Source organism: Cololabis saira, chromosome 13 (assembly GCF_033807715.1).
Source record: "Cololabis saira isolate AMF1-May2022 chromosome 13, fColSai1.1, whole genome shotgun sequence".
Taxonomy (NCBI): Eukaryota; Metazoa; Chordata; class Actinopteri; order Beloniformes; family Belonidae; genus Cololabis; species Cololabis saira.
The window spans coordinates 7,206,127-7,218,276 of NC_084599.1; the positions used below are offsets into that span (position 1 = coordinate 7,206,127).

The 12,150-nt window shown below is 42.5% G+C and overlaps 1 protein-coding gene across 1 annotated transcript in view; it reads left to right on the plus strand.

Moving 5' to 3' along the window:
* The window catches only part of tgfbr3 (transforming growth factor, beta receptor III), a 73,686-nt gene that overhangs the window by 22,862 nt on the left and 38,674 nt on the right, over nt 1–12,150 (plus strand). The gene's annotated exons all lie outside the window — the stretch shown is intronic.

Sequence of the window (12,150 nt, forward strand, 5' to 3'; positions counted from 1 at the left end):
CACGGTTTGATTTTAAGTGGGTGGAAATAAAACAAAAGATCGTAGGCCTTCATGAAGTCCCAACATCAAATCTCTGCAGAGTGAAATCTTTGCACTTGTTAAACCCTTTCAATTCATTGTACCTTTGCTTTTTTCTGCAATGATTTCTTTTTTCTGTGAGGTGAAGGCCCAGCAGTAGTGCTCACGCTTCGCCACTGCATACACAGTGTACATGCACTATACATGCGTATAGCTTTTCATCTAAAGGGTTTTCTACCATTTATGTTTCTAAAAGGTTGCTAGAAAAGTAAAAAAAAAACAACAAAAAAACAGCTTGGTCTTCAAGGTACTTCGTTTTCCATTTAATGAAAAAAGAAATGCTGAAGTTGCTGCTTTATTTGCTCCTAATGTCGTACGCGCCAGCGATCACCTCTGGAGCAGCTTCTGTGGGAGATCTACAGGCGCCATGCGTGTTTAAATACCGGTCCAATCGGGTTTTTTCCACCTGATGGATGTCATTTTATTTAATAAATCTCAGAAGAACACACTCCGGTTCCAGACCCAATGATCAGACCAGCTCTCCTCCTTTTAATACTTGCATTTTAAGAGTGAAGAAGAAGGACAGAGCAGACAGTGATAAGTCATTTTAAATGTCTGCCTATTGAGCGAATCCCGCCTGTGTGTTCGCGCAACCTGCCAGCGGAGCTATTCATAACTTTAACGTCAATCATGAAGTCACTCCCTGGCTGCAGGTGTTGTGCTGCACATCTCTCGGCTGGCCGCTTATCCCCGGATCAACATGAATCACGGGCCCGGGGGCTTCAGAACCGCTGCATCTATATTTCTAACTGTCACCACAGTGTGTTAAAACACCATCGGTACATGTGCAGTTTATTGCTGACGTAAGGTGAAGCTTTAATAAAACCCAAAGTTGCAACGGCAGATACATAAAGAAGTGGCTCGTCTTTTACTGAGGCTTTAAAATGTGAACGTTTGTCTTCTGTCCTGTCACATCATGCAGAGAAGCACAGCTACGAGGCTTTTCTACTTTAAGCTCCACGATTCCTCTCTCTCAGGAAACTTTGACACGATGAAGGACTAAGCAGTAAAATGGAAACATTAAATTAAAAACACACACATTACTAAGCCTGCAAAGGGCCTCTTGGATCCTGAATAAACATGAAACACGGAGTAACCACTACTTTTGGAATAATTAGTCATGCACTTTTTAAACATTTTAATTACTAGTGTAAAAGATAGTATGTTTACTCAGGTGTTTTCAATATTCAGTGAGTGTTTGATTAAGGGAGGTTTACGTAAGACCTGTTATCATGACATACTATAATCCACACAGATAATCAATAAGAAGGGTCACATGGTTCATACAGCTGCTGTGACACGCGATGGGGGATTTCTGAAGCCATCTTTCAGTCCACCTTTTCACACACACGCTTCACATAAATCACAACAGTTTTTCTAACAGTGGCTTAACAGACAGTTGGTGGATTTCACAACAAAACTTGGCTTAGCACGCTTTGTTTGTTGGCTGCCGCATAATCCCCCGCCAGTGTGTGTGTTTGCCCTCCGGCACCGAGCTGTTGACGGACCGGAAAAAAAAACAACCCACGAATTGACACTGTGGTATTTCGGATCAAAGATTTGGTCTCGATTTTAAAGCTGTCATTCCTCTGACAAGATTAAAAATGTTAGCCTTCCTGCAAGCCCCACTGTTGGAGGGAGGGATTAAGCCGGGTAATGCCCTGTGTTTGGAGGAGGGCGGGTGCAGCTGAGGGCGGCGTGGTGGCCTCGTGGTTAGCATCGCTGCCTCGCGGCAACACGCTCCCCGGTTCTTCCTTTGCAGTGATTGCACGTTCTTCCGGTGCTAGCTGGGGTTTTCTTCAGGTGCTCTTCCCACAGTCCAACAACACGCATGCCAGGTTCATTGCTGATTCAAAATGGACCAGAAGAGCGAGTGTGGATGGGTTTTTTTTGTCTATTTGGGGCTGTGATATACAGGTGTCCCCCCACCTCCCACCCAAAGTAAAGGGATGACCTGCATGACCCACAAACCTCACCATGCCCAAGGAAGGAGACCTGATCAAATCAAATCTTTATTTGTATAGCGCTTTTCATACAAATAAAAAATGCAACGCAAAGCACTTTACATAAAACATCAAACTTAATAATGCCCCCCCCCCAGGCCAGAGTCCACTCCCAGCATAGAGGGCTCAACATGAGGAAAACACTGGAGCTAAAAGCTACAAGAAAACAGGATAAGATAGGCTATGAGGTTAAAATACACACTAAAAGAGTTTAAAAGTATAACATAAAATCCTAAATAAGAAAGCAAGACCTGCTAAAACAAGCATAAGAACAGTTTAAAACCATACAACCTGGGTTACACAACAAGAACAGCTAGTTAAAACAAGGGTATACGAGAAACACTAAAAGGAATCAGCTAAAAGCCAAATTAAAAAGGTGAATCTTGAGCCTGCTTTTAAAAGCATCAACAGTCTCTGCAGACCTGAGGTTTTCCGGCAGGCTGTTCCACAGACGTGGGCCGTAATAATGAAATGATGCCTCATGGTTCTGGTTCTAACTTTGGGAATGATTAAAAGGCCGGTGCCGGAGGAGTTCAGGGTTCGCCAGGATTTATAGGGTAAAAGCAGATCAGACGGATAAGAAGGCCCGAGACCGAGATTTAAAAACTAATAAGAGAACCTTAAAACCGATCCTGCTATGTTTGATAATGCTCTTAAGCATGTACGCAGGACTAGTAATGGACTTGCAACACCATTAACACCGTGTTATCGTTAACACCATGACCTTCAAATTGATTCCTATAGAATCAGGTTAATTTGAATTGAGCTTTATCATAGCTCAGGTGCCCAGTGCTCAGTCTCATCACATCAGTGAGATTAAGGTAACACATCATCTTCATGCTCAAATAAAGGCCAACGTGGCGGAGATCCAGCTGCCCGGACGTGGTCCTCGGTTGCAGAAGGTTGCCCCGGCCCTGAGATTAGGTGTCCTTGCAAAGGTTCGCTGTATCACTGATGATTTCTAGGTCTGATTAGATCAGAGCCTCTTAAGGACAATCAGGTCCTACACCTTTCACTGAGACGTGGGAACACATTTAGGCGTTTTGGATGCATGCTGTCCTCCCCTCAGCCTTCACCACAGTGTGCTGGAGGACAGTGTGGCAATGATACAATCTGCCCCTGATAGGAGAAAGTGATTATCCAGTGGAAAAAGGAATTATAGATAAGAGTAGAAAGATAAATAGATAGAAGGGACCTCCTAGACCTCCTCGCTCCATTATTCATCCTTGACAATTTCAAGGGAACAGCGTTTCCTGAGATTACCTTCTGAAGGACTGACCCCTAAACCTTCATTACATGCGTATTCAGCTAAGAATAAAGTTTGAATGTAAAACAGCAACACCATATTGCTTGCAAGTTCGTTCTTAAAATGGTTATTCCAGCTGCAGAGCACCTTAAACCTTTATCAGGTTTCCAAAGAGTGAAAAAACAACCTTCCACACCAGGGTTGGCGGAGTTGCCATCCGTCAGGGGAAAAGTGTGGCTCAGGGTCTCATCCAAGGCTATCTTAGCATTTTAGAGGGACTGGGGACAAAAACTAACCCTGCAACTAATCGCGGACCCTTAATGAACTCTTGAGACACGGTTGCCCCGACTGTTAACTGTTTGAAAATATTGTTTTGAGCAACGACTGTGGATACCAGTGTTTCTTGTACCTCAGTCTGGATATCGTCAAAAGCTAAAAGAAATGGCCAAATAAATCCCCAAAAGGCGGAAAATTGAAGAAATAAAGACGCCAAATGTGTTTTCCATTGCAGTATTTGAGATTTCTTAGCAGAATGATATTAGTCCCTATACGAGTCCCCGTTTTATGTTAAAGAAGATATACTTAATTATGTTTCTGCAAAGGTTGATACAACTTCTGGAGATCTTAGTTAAATGTATTTGAGATATTTGGTCAAAATATAGGACATATTCTGAAAGGTGGGCTCCTACGTTGGGAGTAAATGTGCTATTTAGCGGGGTGTGCATGACCTAATCTGGACATGTGAGGTGACACGTTCAGACACGTTTACACTCTGGTGCACAGCTTCACACACACATGACAGCTGCAAGCCCTGCTTCGTGTCTCTGTGACATCCGTGTGTGAAAGTCATGGCTTGTCTATGTTTTCGGTGAAGAAGTGGGAACAATGAGTGGTTTCTTGTGCGTACCAGTGAACTCTGGTATTAACCAGAGTTTTAGCTGCTGTCCTCTGAATGAAATATACACGTGGATCTGACTCACAATGCACATCTGTCTTCTGGCCATCGTTCACACCAAAGCCGGGTTGATTTATCCAGCAGTCCCTCAAGAGCTTGGTTGTTGATTCACTTTTATGATGCTAAGATTTACTCTTGTTTGGTCTGTCTTCCATTTTCTCTTCTGTCATGACTTCTTTGAGTGTGTCATCTCTGCCCTGATGTCCCGCGTAGCTCTGTGAGATGCTTCCATGGATGCTGATGTGTGACATGCTGTGAAACCAATTTTCCCAGCGGGGAGTGGGCCCCGCGTTACTCGTCCCGTTTTTGATAGTACCAGGGACAGAGGGCTGCTACGACTAGACAAGTCTTTCTAAAAGTGAGCAAATATCTCTTCAAAAGTGCTGAAACTGCCATTTTACCAAGATCAGAAGTCCTTTTGTGCTCCTTCTGCTCAACTCTCCTGAGTCAAGTACTCAAGCATCATTAGGCCTGCAGCCATGCGTTGATCCGTCAACTTAAAATATCGTCCACGCCATATTTTTCACACGTGGGTGCCATAAAACAAATAGTGGCACTTTGCAGGATGGAGACCGAAACTGCGACCTCCTCACAGCGTAAGTGTGGGAATACTATGCATTGGCATACCAGACCAGCACAGCAGCGATGCAGAGGCAACTCCTCTACTCTCGTGGACAGGACAATGATATTTGTAACAACGAATGTCACATGCTCATACATTTGATGTTTTCTGGTCATAACTAGTTTTTTTTTAATCGGTTAGCAGAAGCCAAAGTGCCACTGGTAAGTGATTCCTACCGAAAACAAGTTTATTTTTAGTTCCATCCCCCATAGAAAGATTAGACTTTTTTATTTAATAAAAGTATATCATTGTGCTCTTTTTTGTCCAAATATTGTTTTTAACATGTTATCTTTAACATATTTGGATAATATTTTTTTAAAATCTTTTGTAATTTTTTACAGGAGAGATTTATGTTGGACTGTTAGAATAACAGGCTGGTCTTTTTATTTTGGATACTTTTATTATATATTTTTATTTAGCTGTGCAAAACTGTGTTTAATAAACTATGTTTTTAATGATTTTTGATATTTATTTGATACATTATGTTTTTTATTAATCAAACAGAAAAATAATCGTTAGAATAATCGTCCAATTACTCATAAGATTAGTTGACTAATCGATTTAAATAATTGCCCAATTAATCGCTTTGCAAATAATCGTTTACCCCCTGCCTTAACGATTATATAACCTTTCCTTTGATTAATGTTTCCCAAAAGTATTTTAGATCCTCAGTGTGACCAATATTTCATGTTGCTGTTAATTAGGTTTTTAGTTTTTTAATGTGATTGTTTTACTTCTGATAAATACACAGTATCTATAACGTTTTACTAATCCAGCAATTGCGAATTTGCGCTTCTTTCTCTTTCCTTCTTAGTAATCTTGTATATGATGCATCTTACGAGCAGGTTGCCATCAATAAAAATCATGTTTTTTTTCAACATTAAAATCCAAATAAGCATTAAAACCAAACAAAACTTTTATGCGTATTATATGAGTCAACTTATAGGAAATCCTTTCCTTTCGTACCTAGAAAACCTGATACCTTGTGGTTCTGTGTTTGATCCTCGTCATAGATCAGAAGCTCTGCAGCAGATGTTTCAGGAGCTCCCTGATTCGTCACTCTGTCACTTTCGTGTTTGTCAGCTGCTGATTCGAAGTCTTGAGTTTAATGTTCAGCCGAATGAACAGAAATACAACATGTTTGAGGCCTATTTACTGGGTAGAAAAATATTTTTAAAAGGACCGTTACACATTACTAACTTAAGTGAAAAACTTTGAATCTTTGACTCAGGGCTCTATGAAAACTATTGACCACCATTGGTTATGAATGGAGGGACCAGAACCTAGCATCTATCCGTGACGAGTGTTTTCCACATTCCCTGGACTGGACTGGCTTCTTCCTTTGGTCAAATATTAACCGAAAGGTTAATATTCATAGGATTTAATGAAGAAAAAACTACTACTACTACTACTGTCATTTAGCAGACGCTTTTATCCAAAACGACTTACATCTGAGAGAACAAACCCACCATTTCTCCCGGGGAGCAATTAGGGTTATAGCCTTGCTCAGGGGCCCAAGGTCATTCATCTGGGTTGCCATTCCGGGACTTGAACCTGGGTCCTCCAAACCTGAGCCCACCTGTAGCCACAAGACTGTCACTCCCCTAAACAAACGTTCGAGTGAATTACTGTGAAATTGTCGCTGCACATTTAGCTTGCACTGCAACTAGCTTCTGGACTTCTGGTCATCAGTCAAAAGTGTCTAGATACTTAAAGGGGACCTATTATGAAAAACAGGTTTTTTCTTGCTTTAACATATATAAAGTGGTCTCCCCTCAGCCTGCCAACTCAGAGAAGGAGGAAAGCAACCAAATTCTGCAGTGTCTGTACAGCCGCCCGGATGAGCCGTCCAGTCTGATGTGGATCTACGAGCCAATAAGATTCTTTTCCCGTCGTTACGAAACCAAAATGCAATTTACATAGGTTGTCCTCCGATGCGTGAAACCACGCCCACAACTAACTCCACCGGCCGGAGCTTCCGCCATTTTTTCGTAGCGGTGTATCGCGTCATTCAGGCAGCCAATCAGCACAGAGCCTCATTATCATAGCCCTTCCCACTCAGAATCCCTCATAGATAATGAGGTGAGAGAATGGGATGATAAAGACATGGCTCAGAGGCTGAATTTCTTATTTATTTAGCAAAAACAATCAAAATCTTGTTTTTGGGGAAGGTGGCTCAGTTGGTAGAGCGTTCGCCCATGAACCTGAAGGTCAGTGGTTCCAACCCTAGTTCCTCCTGTGTCCACCAAAGTGTCATTGGGCAAGACACTGAATCCCCCGGTTGCTCCCGGTTGTCATGCCAGCGCCGTTGTGTGGCAGCTCCGCCAACAACTGGTGTGTGTGAATGTGTGTGTGTGGGTGAATGTTTACAGTGTAAAGCGCTTTGGGGCTGTAGGAGTACAGCTGGAAAGCGCTATATAAGTGTAAGCCATTTACCATTTTAGACATTCAAGGCCTGTTTAAAATAGGTATTAGATGCCATAATAGGTCCCCTTTAAGTTTGGGAGCCGTTATTTTACCCATGAGGCCCATACTCAGCCTCCAGCATTGGTATTTAAGAAGTTAGCATACTTACATAATAACCTAAGATCATCAGCATTTTAGCGTTGCTTTAGGCACATGTTTGCGTCAGGGTAAAGAGCATAGACGTTTGAGTTGTTGGAAAGTTGTCGATACTTGAGCAGATATAATGCCTTGTATAAAATGAAAACATACTTCAAACTATCATGCTTGGCTGTGTTTCTTTTCTTTTTCATCGTCTTCCTCTCTCTCTTTTTCTTATAAAGGGGCTAATCTGACGCTGCCTGCCGGGAAATGTTTTTTACCGTCTCTTAAGTGTTATTCACATTTGTCTGAAATAAAGAGTGATGATTTTCTCAGCTCCAGTGTTCCTGATCAGCGTAGCAGAGATCTCCTCCCTCTCTTTTACCCGTGCGGGCCCCCGGAGGGAGATGCACTGGCCAGATTTGAAAAGGCCGTAGTCTAGAAACGTCAGGAGAGGTGACGGAAGCCCCTCTCGAGCCAGGGGGAGGCAGCCTCCTCCAGAAGGCAGCGAATACTTAAAAGCATCGCAGAATCATCCTCGCCTCCTCACAAACGTGAAGTGAGGTTTTCTTTTCAGCGATCTTATCTTGAGTAAGTCAGATAAATAATAAGAATGGATTCAGACGGCAGTGCTGCGCGTGTACGTATGAGCTTTACGCTGCTTCGGAAACCTTATTCTCAAGTAGCAGTGATGTGTGGAGGAAGTATAAGCAACTGAAAATAGAGGCCTGTGTACATACCAGTGGCTGATAAAAGGGTCAGGTGATGCGGTATCTGGAGTCGCCCCTCTTTCTGTAATCAGCTTACCAGGAGCAGACATGAAACGCAGCCGCTGGCTCAGAATCAGGGTGAGGCAGCACACATGATTGTTTTATCAGCTGGATTTCACGGATATCAGCCTGTGTAAGTGGGCTTGAGTCGCTCATCAGGACCAAACTACCGGGAAGAAGGCTGTCCAGGATGAGTTCAGCTCCCCCCCCAACACAGGACAGAGTGCAGAGTCACCAGTCTTTGTTTTCTGGGCTTTCCTGCAAACTTATAGTGTTACTTGTGTCACTTCTCTGTCACGCCGTTTTCTTTTTTCTCTGTAAGTACGTACACGGAGGATTCATGCCACAGGATCAATCAATCTAAGCTACTATGACTGCGTGGCGTCCTTTTCTTATGTTTAAAAGAAACAGCACTGGATTCATGTCTCAGAGTTACCGTAAGAAGATCCCTGTCAGCTCGGGTCAGGCTAGGCCGACTATTTACGAGGCTTGTTAGGATCTCTTTCTGGTTGTTTTCGTTATTATGAGCATATCCACAGCCCTCGTTCCCCTGATCTCTCTTCCATGGATCCAGTTGTGATGATGATCAATGGCCAGGCTGCTGGAAAAAGGCTCAAACCAGAAGTGGGAACTTTAAAGCCTTTTAACAACCCACTCACACACATCAGGACAAAAGACAGACTTGTGCTTCTTTATAAACCTAATCATGAATGCATGTGTATGTATGTGTGTGTGTATATGTATGTATGTATATGTGTGTGTATATATATATATATATATATATATATATATATATATATATATATATATATATATATATATATATATATATATATATATATATGCATCTTGTCTTGCCTATTTTAATTTAGTCAGTAAATACAATATACAGACTATTAATACAGACTACCATAAAACACCAAATAAAGGCCGGGGCGTTTATTTGCTCAAATCAACAGGCGTTTATTAGGGTCCTGCATTTACTTTTGAATTCGTTTAAAGTTATTTGTTTTTCTTTAGGTAGGCTATATTTGCATACGGTAGAATATTTTTTTTGACACCAGAAAAACGGTTGACCCAGCCTTTATTTGCGAAGGGCATATTACAACTTATCATATTATGAATTGCACGATAACTTTGGCATTTCCAGGCATTGTGAAATGATCGTACATTTTTTTCCCCATAGATTCCCATATATTGTGTGTGTGTGTGTGTGTGTGTGTGTGTGTGTGTGTGTGTGTGTGTGTAGGTGTGTGTGTATAGGTGTGTGTGTGTGTGTATAGGATTGTGAATTTGTTCTTTAATTTCATTTATCTGAGCTGACTGCACGGGTTTGTCTTGTAATGTGGTTTCAGATTCCTATGCAGACGTCCCGCCTCACTTGAACGTCTTTTTAAGTCGGCTTTTCCTCTTTTTCCCGTTTTCCTTCTTTTTTTGTCCTCTCCATTTAGCCGAGTGCAGACTGATTATCATCACGGTGCAGGGGAAAGGCTCCAGGTAGCTTCCCTATCGCGTCAAAATATGTGGGTTGCAGCGATAGCGGCCATCAACAAGCCCGGCCCCCCTCCCACCCCCCACTCGTCCATGACTAGGCTCCTTTGCTCACCCCCCCTTTTCCTTTGTATACCCTCAGTGATCCAGAAAGAACCAAGATCCAGACAGACAAGACATGCTCATGCAAACCCATCAGATTGTGGAGGTCCATTGGCACTTTTTCATTGATTCTGAGCTAGATTGTCAACATAAGCAGCACACAAGGGTTTAGCATTTATCATTTAGCCTATCTAATGTATGATTTATTTAAGAGTATTAAATATTAGTCAGTTTGAACCATTACTGACTTTTTTTTTTTCATATCCAGGGCATGAAACCCAGCTTTTGTGGTTCATATCATAGCAGTACTGGTGTTTTTTTACTCAAGCTAATTATTATTTTCCTGGGAGGGAGAGTTTAGTCCCAGATGAGCTTTTCTTTTCGGCTAATGAAAGAATATTTTGGAGCTTTCTCCGAATCACCCGGGCTGATTAGGCTCTTAATTAGCTCTGTCAACAAAGGAAACTCCCTTTTCCTGTGAGTCACAAGGACTTTTACCTCTGACTACAGGGTTTACTGTTGTTTACACTGCAGGGCACACTGTTTATGAAGGTTTCCAGCATTTCCTCCGTGTATACCTGCTTCTATCTCTAATGGCGTGCACTGCGCCTGGTCGTGCTTGTGCTGCCGTCGTTCCCCAGGCATTACAGAAAAGTTTCACCACTGGTGGCTGCGGGCGTCTTCACTACAATGCACGGTGAACCCCTCGGCCCTTTTGCCGGCCCCCTGATAATCCATCAGACGTGACCTCCTGTCCACACCGGCCCTCGCAGGGTTGTCTGAACGGAGCTGCCTGCACCGTGTGGCAACTCGGTGCCACCTGACCCGTCCCATGCGTGGTGTTTCTCTCTCGTCTCCACGCCCACAGAGGTACGACAGCCTCTGCTGCTGCTGCCGAGCCCGCTGGCCTTCGTCACGGTGGCAGCTCTCAGCAGAGATGAACCCCAGCTGCTGCTGCTGCTCTCATCATCGCTGATATTGTGCAACTCCGAGCTGTTTTGCACAAGTAAAATCGTATTTACTTATTATCTTTATCTAATTGATTTAAATAAAGAAAAACAAATGGCAAATGGTAATAATTACCACAGTTTTCAGCATTTTTGATCCACGGTGCCTTTTGGCACGTTTTCTTCATCTAAGAGCTCTGTTTATACATGTGTTTGTAGGTGACTCATGTCTTCTGGAAGTTCTTCTGTCTGGGTTTAAAATTCCTCTTCCTTTATAGCTTGCTCTCTCTCTCCCTCTCTCTCTCTCATTCCCTCTCATTCTCTCTCTCTCTCTCCTTCTTCCATCTCTGCAGCCAGGTCCTCAGAGCCCGGCCAGGTATGATTTTTATCTTGGTTGTTGTTATCCTCAGAGGAGCGATGCAGTTTCCTGTTTTTTTTTCCAGTCTGGAGTAACGAGGGCGGTAGGGGGCAGAGATTCAAAAATGAGAGCACGTGCAGTGAGTAGGTGATCTGTTTGTCTGGACTCCCATCCAGATTGCCTCATAACTGTTTGCTCATTTCTTCCATCTTCTTGTGTCGGGGGACATTTTTAATAATTCCTGCAGCGCCGTCGTGATGAGCGCTCTTGTTTGTGTTGCTCACATCTGTCGGGGACTTGGGTTTTATGTTTTAAGTTGAGTCTCTTTATTCTGGATTTGTTTCTTTCAGCATGGCAATGACGGGGCTTCATTTTCTGCAGTGCGCAATATTTAGTTTTCAAGCCTAAAAGGCAAATAAAAGCATTATTTGTATTTATTCTCCACTATTTACTGCCAATAAATGACTGTTGTTGTTTACAAGGTACTGTACATGTGTGTTATAACATTTTCTAGTAAGCTTATACTTTTTGAATGTATTTTATTTTGTTTAAAATGTCACTATTATGAGAATTGCAGTTGTTCTTTTGAAGCAGCTGTTACTTCAACATAATCGCATTTGGCATTTTCTTGCAACAAAAGGAAGGAAAGTCAACATCTGATAAACAATTGTTTCCCCCGTGACCACATGGTCAGATACTGTTACTCATGCGTGGCAGAGGTCATTTGAAAATCCCACAGTTTCCATCGTAGCCCCACTGTTATTGTATTAAAAGCGTCTGGCCTTGCACCACCTCTGGTCGAACAAACAACTTCAGCAACCGCACCACCTCCCCTGTGGAGGTCAAAAAGGACAACACTGAGGGATGAATGGAAGCAGTTATTTCTATATGTTGACTAAACTTAGCACAAAAAGTAAGGAACTTTGTGTTTGGTAGACTATTTCTTTGTTGTAGCGATGCTTCTTGGTAATAATTTGGCAATGTTTTCTTGGGTACAACCCACATACTCAGCTCTGCTGCTCATCCCACAAGCA